This window comes from Myotis myotis, unplaced genomic scaffold (genome assembly GCF_014108235.1).
Source record: "Myotis myotis isolate mMyoMyo1 unplaced genomic scaffold, mMyoMyo1.p scaffold_m19_p_3, whole genome shotgun sequence".
In the NCBI taxonomy this organism is placed as follows: domain Eukaryota; kingdom Metazoa; phylum Chordata; class Mammalia; order Chiroptera; family Vespertilionidae; genus Myotis; species Myotis myotis.
This window is the reverse complement of record NW_023416335.1, coordinates 126,485,855-126,492,339: the sequence shown is the minus strand read 5'-3', so window position 1 is coordinate 126,492,339 and position 6,485 is coordinate 126,485,855. Positions and strand designations below refer to the sequence as shown.

The 6,485-nt window shown below is 42.7% G+C and overlaps 1 pseudogene; it reads left to right on the top strand.

The window, feature by feature from the left end:
- The first annotated feature begins 5,898 nt into the window (after positions 1-5,898).
- LOC118652095 lies at positions 5,899-6,239 on the top strand (annotated as a pseudogene).
- The last annotated feature ends 246 nt before the right edge of the window (positions 6,240-6,485 follow it).

Below are 6,485 nucleotides of genomic sequence, written 5' to 3'. Positions count from 1 at the left end.
TAATGTTTAGTATAGACTGGAGGGTGCGGGGGGAAGGACATCAAGCAGCATATAGAGGATACAGAAGATGAGGCCTGGGTTGAAAGCCTGGTGGAATGTCCCATTCATTCAGGACAGCAAACCTGGAAACTACTCAGGGCAACAAGGGCAGTTAGGGGAAACTTGGTCTTGGATGTACTCAAGGGTGGTGGAATGCTAAAAAGAAAGAATTCCAGAGGTTCTACTATGTTACCTTCACTGTTCTGATCCACTGTGGTGGCAAATGAGTTTAGCTTGGTGCTCACAATGGTTGTGAGGGCAGTGAAACACAGAGCAATTGTCCTTATTTTTTAAGAGTTTTCCCCTTTTTCATGAATAGAAGAATCCTTGTACGTGAGCAATCAACCAGTTGGCAGGCTCTTCTGGAAGATTGGGACCTAGATCTGGTCTGATAGTGCTCCCTCAGTGGCCTGGGGGTGACAGCTTCCCCAGGAGGAATGAAACGTGGGCTGGAATCTCCCCACCCCAACGCCTTGACCTTAATGCTTCAGGGGAAATGAAAAGCAGCTTCTCTTGACAAAAAGATTGGGAATCCCTGCTGCGAGGTATTTGTTTCTTTAAGGCTCTTGAGAAGAAAAGATGTTTGCCAGCACAGCTAGGTAAACTCTATTAAGGGATGGGTGAGGCATTTTCCTCCTGCATGTTGGGGAAGAACAGAAAAGAACATTTTCCGACAAAACAAGAGTAGCTTTTTGTTTGTTTTATTTGGATTGTCTCACATTTGTTTACTGAACAATAGGAAGACAAAATTTAATTGGGGTATGAAAGTAGCTAGTTATTAGAAGAAAAGAGAAAAGGATTTCGAAGATGGAGCCCCCTGTAGTTCCGGCCTCCTGTGGAACTGCCGCTCTTTCCTCCCCCTGCCCCACCTTCCCATTCCCCCTCCTTCAGCAATTCTCTTTCCATCTTTTCTGCTCCCAGAAAGTCATCAAGAAGCTGAGTTCCAGTAACAATGGCATAGAAGACATTTTATCCTTCCCTCCAGCCCCAAATGGACCATCTTACCAGAATTGGTTCCATTATCAGGGGGGAGGAGATGAGCAAGCCTTTCTTCAAATTGCAGCCACATTTTTATATTATCCACCCCTGCTATCTGTTTTAATTCCAGGGAAATTCTTAGCAGGAAGGTGGCACTCCAAGAGGTAAAAGCCTGGCTGAATGTCTGTGAGGATTCATTAGATAATATCCCAAAAGCACTTCAGGGGGCATCATAAGACACAACTAACGGGTGCAGTGACTTCCTAAATCCAAGACTTCAGATTTATCTTTGATGTTCCTGGAACACTAGCAGTGTTTGGTTATATAGAGGAAGAAATATTAAACAATTTTTATTTCAGCTGACCTTTTACAGAGACAAGAAGTAATTTTGTTTGAATTCTCCATTTCAGTATGGGGCAATAACAGCTAGGCAGGGATTTTGCCCAGCACTTTGTGAAGTTTATACTCAACCCATTTTGTCAGATTGGCATTTTACAGTAAATCAATAGAGCACTGTTATGAAGACTCCAGTGTGCTAGCCCTGGCTGGGCTCAGTCGGTTGGAGTGTTCTCTGTACACCAAAAGGTTGCAGGTTCTATTCCAGTCAGGGCACATACCTAGGTTGCTGGTTCAATCCCTGGTTGGGACACATGTGGGAAGCAACTGATGTTTCTCTGTCTCTCCCTTCCCCTCTCTAAACATATCCTCGGGTTAGGATTAAAACAAAACAAAACAAAACACCAGACTGCTACAACGTTAGGAAGATTCGAAACCAAGAAACCTTTTCTGGACCACTACAGGCTTCATGATTGTAAAAGTCTGATGCACTTGAACAATTCATTCCAGCCCAGGAGGCCTTATAGTGGGATGAACTGGAACCAGTCTGTCTGGATTTGAAGATTAACTCTATCATTTGTTTATAAATGCTGTAATTTTGAGAGATAGTAGGTCACAGTGGTTAAGAATACAGGCTTTGGTCCTGGTCAGGTGGCTACGTTGGTTGGAGCATCGTCCCATACACCAAAAGGTGTGGGTTCGATTCTCAGTCAGGGCACATACCTAGGTTTTGGGATCGATCCCCGGTTGGAGCACTTATGGGAGGCAACCAATCAATACTTCTCTCTCACATCGATGTTCCTTGGGTGAGGATTAAAAAAATAAAAATCAGGCTTTGGAGCCAGACTGCTTGTGTTGAAAACATGATTCCACCATTTACTCTCTCTGGATGATCTTAGAGAAGTTCTTCAAACATCTGAGCCTCAGTTTTATCATCTGTGAATGGGGGTATTAATGGCATCTAATCTCCAAATGTTGGGGGAGGATAAAATAAGTTGATACATGTAAAATTCTTCAAGCAATATCTGGCACATAGTAAGTGTTCAATAAATGTTAGCTACAGTGATTGCTATGATTCTTTCCAAATTTTCAGCCAAATGCCAGGCAAAAATCAATAAAGAAATGGAGCTAACCAAGGAGAACTCTAGAGAAAATGCTAAAGTCAGCAAAATGGGGAATTAGGCAAAACTTACCCTTTTACACCTTCTCTCCAGGTTCTCTTTTCTATTAGTGTCCAGCTCCCTTCTGTAACTCTGCACCCAAGCTCTGGATATTTTTCTCTGCTCCCCTCCATTGCACCCTTCATCAGTCAACTTTACCCACACTAGTTCCATGCCTTCAGGGCATTGCTCTGAGCCCTTTGATACTACTACTACTACTACTACTACTACTACTACTACTACGACTACTACTGGTTATAAAATAAAATCTGGCTTATGGTATTAATGAATACTGATAAGTGAATGTTCTGCTTTTGGGATATCACATTTGCATTTCACAAAATGAAGATTGCCTTATTACCAGGAGGAATGACCAAAACTGAGAACTTCAGGTAATGTGAGTGGTGGGTAATGATATCAGGGGGAAGGTGGAGCATTTGGTTTTCCCTGGATCACAGATAAGCTGCTATTTGGATAATTCATAGAGCTTGTCCTAGAGTTAACTGTTTAATATGAAGCATCACAGATGACTCTGAAGCTAAAGCAGAATGCAATGTGCTTAAGCACATCATTAGGATGACAAACATGGCATCAAGACCCCGGTTCCTGGTCGAACAGTTCCCAGGACTGCTGTCAACGAGTCATGACAAATTGGACTGGCCAAGGTTTCCAGTCACATTTGATCTTCCTAAAGGCACAGAGATACCAGCTGAAGATGTTCCAAACAGAGGAAAGCCAAGGCTGCAGCATGGAGCTAGAAAATGGAGACAGTGGCAAAGACCCAGTTTTGACATCCATCACCAATTATTATAGTCCCGGCAGAGGCAGCATTCTGAATTAGGAACAGGGGTCCAGGGTACGGGGATTTGAGTTCTAAATCATTGCCACTACTAACTGATCCTGTCTTTAAGCAACTCAAGGCACTTTATCTGGGAGGGTCCTATTGCAAAATGAGGCAAGAGGCTCTCTAGAGCACTATGGTTTTATCCTCCCCACTCAGAGGTCCCAGTGGGGGCCTGGGAATCCCTAAAGCAACAGAGTTTCCTGATTAAAGAAAGCCAAGAAGAAATTGAGATATAAAAGACTAATGGGGGTGAGAGGAAAGTAATATGGAATAAGGTAGGAAGGCTTTGATAATAAGAAATATATATAGTCAAATAAGATCAGGGTAGGCAAGTGACTCTCAACCCTCTAAGGCAGCAGTTATCAACCTGTGGGTCGTGACGCCTTTGGGGGTCGAACGACCCTTTCACAGGGATCGCCTAAGACCATCAGAAAACACATATATAATTACATATTGTTTTTGTGATTAATCACTATGCTTTCATTATGTTCAATTTGTAACAATGAAAATACATCCTGCATATCAGATATTTACATTATGATTCATAACAGTAGCAAAATTACAGTTATGAAGTAGCAACGAAAATAACTTTATGGTTGGGGGTCACCACAACATGAGGAACTATATTAAAGGGTCGCGGCATTAGGAAGGTTGAGAACCACTGCTCTAAGGAGCTTTACAAAAACACAGATATCCAGATTCTGTCCCGGACAAAGGTGTATGGAACTTTTTGGGTTTGGCTCTAAGCTTCAATATAATGTAAAAAAACTCCCAATGTAACCCTAACGTTCAGCCAGTGGTGAAAACCACCAGTGGCAGGTGATGCTGGTTTTTAACAATGAAAAGGAAGAGTTGTATGCAAGAGACTTCTGAGAGTGACTTGAGAGGATTGCCAATTGATTAGACAGGAGAGATAAAGGTCAGGAAAGACTCCCAAATAACTTAGGTCTCAAGCAAGTGTGCCTAAGGTAATGGGAGGTCTTGACATCATAGTGGGAGGGAAATGGTTTTGGAGGGAAGATGAGTTTGAACTGAATTGGATAGCAGCATTTCTGAGTGATTCCATCTCTTTACAATATCCAAAGTGATGGGCAGCACCATATCCACTCTGACCATAACCTTGAACCTTTAAGTGACATCATTAGCTGTATTAGAGGCCCAGCTGAAACAAAATGGCAGCATAAGAAAGTGAACTAAAAGTGCGCCATATATTTCTTCAGTGTTTATTGTAGTTGCTTATTTTTTTTTTGCAGGGTTATAAGTTTTTTACATGTTTATGAAAGTTATGGACCTTATTCCTAGAAAAAAATACCATTAGATACATACATATAAAGTTTTATATGGAGCCCAATTTAAGAATCTCATTTTTAGATAGGGACAAAAGGAGGCACCAAGCCAAGCAAAGTTGTTGTTGTTGGTGGTGGTGGTGTTGTTAGTGTGTGTTGTTATTTTGAAATGGAGAACTAGAGACAGAAGAGAAACATGAGTGGGGAAGTGGTGATGATTAGGAAAGAGAAGTGTTAAACGGGCACCTTCTCTTCTAACTATGAGGTCACTGCCGAGTCTCAAGAGGAAGCACTGTCTTTCCCAGATGCCTTGGAGCATTTCATATCTTGTCCCTGTTCTTTATTCTTTTATTAAAATATTGACATATGATGTGCACCTGTCCTTAGTTTTGTCATTAAGGCATCCTGGCAAGCACAAGAGAACGTGCCCTTTTATGATAACTATCTGACTTTTTAATAATCCCTAGCATTTTCTGAAAATAGAATTTCAGTATCCAGGACTTGTGATTTGGAAAATGAAACATCTCTTGTTAGTTCTAATAGAGAAAGACAGCTTGATTTCCAAAGCTCTGTTTTAATTTGGGTTTTTTACCAGCCAATGATTTTATTGAAAGTGAAATCCATATTCCTATTTAGTTATAGCACCTCAACTCTATAATGGGAAAATCACAGCTTCAGTAACAGAACTGAGAATGAGGTCCTGACATCTTTCTTGAGAGGAATTTGGATAAGACTTTGAGGTAAGTGCTTACAAATTACTCACACCATTTGCCTAAACACACACAAACAAGTTTAGAAAACCTTGCTGAAGTCGATGCAATAATTTAGGTATGAAGAAAATAACCTGGTCTTCTTGCCAGATTCTTTTCAATGTGGCCAGTACTTGCTCTAAGGCAGGGGTGGGGAACATCACGGCCGAGGGCCGTATAACGCCCTCAAAATCATTTGGTCTGGCCCTGCCAGGCATTAGGGGTGAGTTAACTAAATGTTTGACCAAATATAGCAGGCTAATTTTTAAGTTGATAATTCTGTGTGGTCCGTGAATGATGTTATAAATATTCAAAGGACCCTTGGTAGAAAAAAGGTCCCCACCCCTGCAGTCTAAGGCAATGAAAGGGGTGGTGGTGGGGTTCAAGGTCATGACCAAAAGGAATTCATATGCTCAGGATCTCTTTATCTTTATGAAAGTGTGGTTTTCTGAGCAACTCAAAGAGGGGCCCATGCAGCATCTATAATTTAAATAGAAACTTTCACAATGCCCAGAGCCCTTGATGTCTTATAAAGGAGGAGGATGTCCTCAAATTCCTTGCAGCAGGAACACTCTTAGGTGGCACCAACCTTGACTTGGAAATGGAGCAGTACATCTGGAAAAGTGATGGCGTCTCCATCATCAATCTGAAGAAACCTGGGAGGAGCTTCTGTTGGCAGCTGTGCCATTGCTGCCATTGAAAACCCTGCTGATGTCAGTGCCATATCCAGGAACACGGGCCAGCGAGCTGTGCTGAGGTTTGCTGCTGCCACTGGAGCCACTCCCACTGCTGACACCTCACTCCTGGAACCTTCATGACCAGATCCAGGCAGCCTCCCGGGAGCTGAGACTTGGGTGGCTACTGACCCCAGGGCTGAGCACCAGCCTCTCACAGATGCCTTACATTAACCTGCCAGCCATCGCTCTGTGTAACTCAGACTCTCTCTGCACTGTGTGGACATTGCCATCCTGTGCAACAATAGGGAGCTCACCTAGTGGGTCTGATGCCATCCATGCGGGGCTGGGAAGTTCTGAGCATGCGTGGGTTCCGAGCACCAGGGGGAGGTCATGCCTGTCTCTACTTCTGCAGAGAT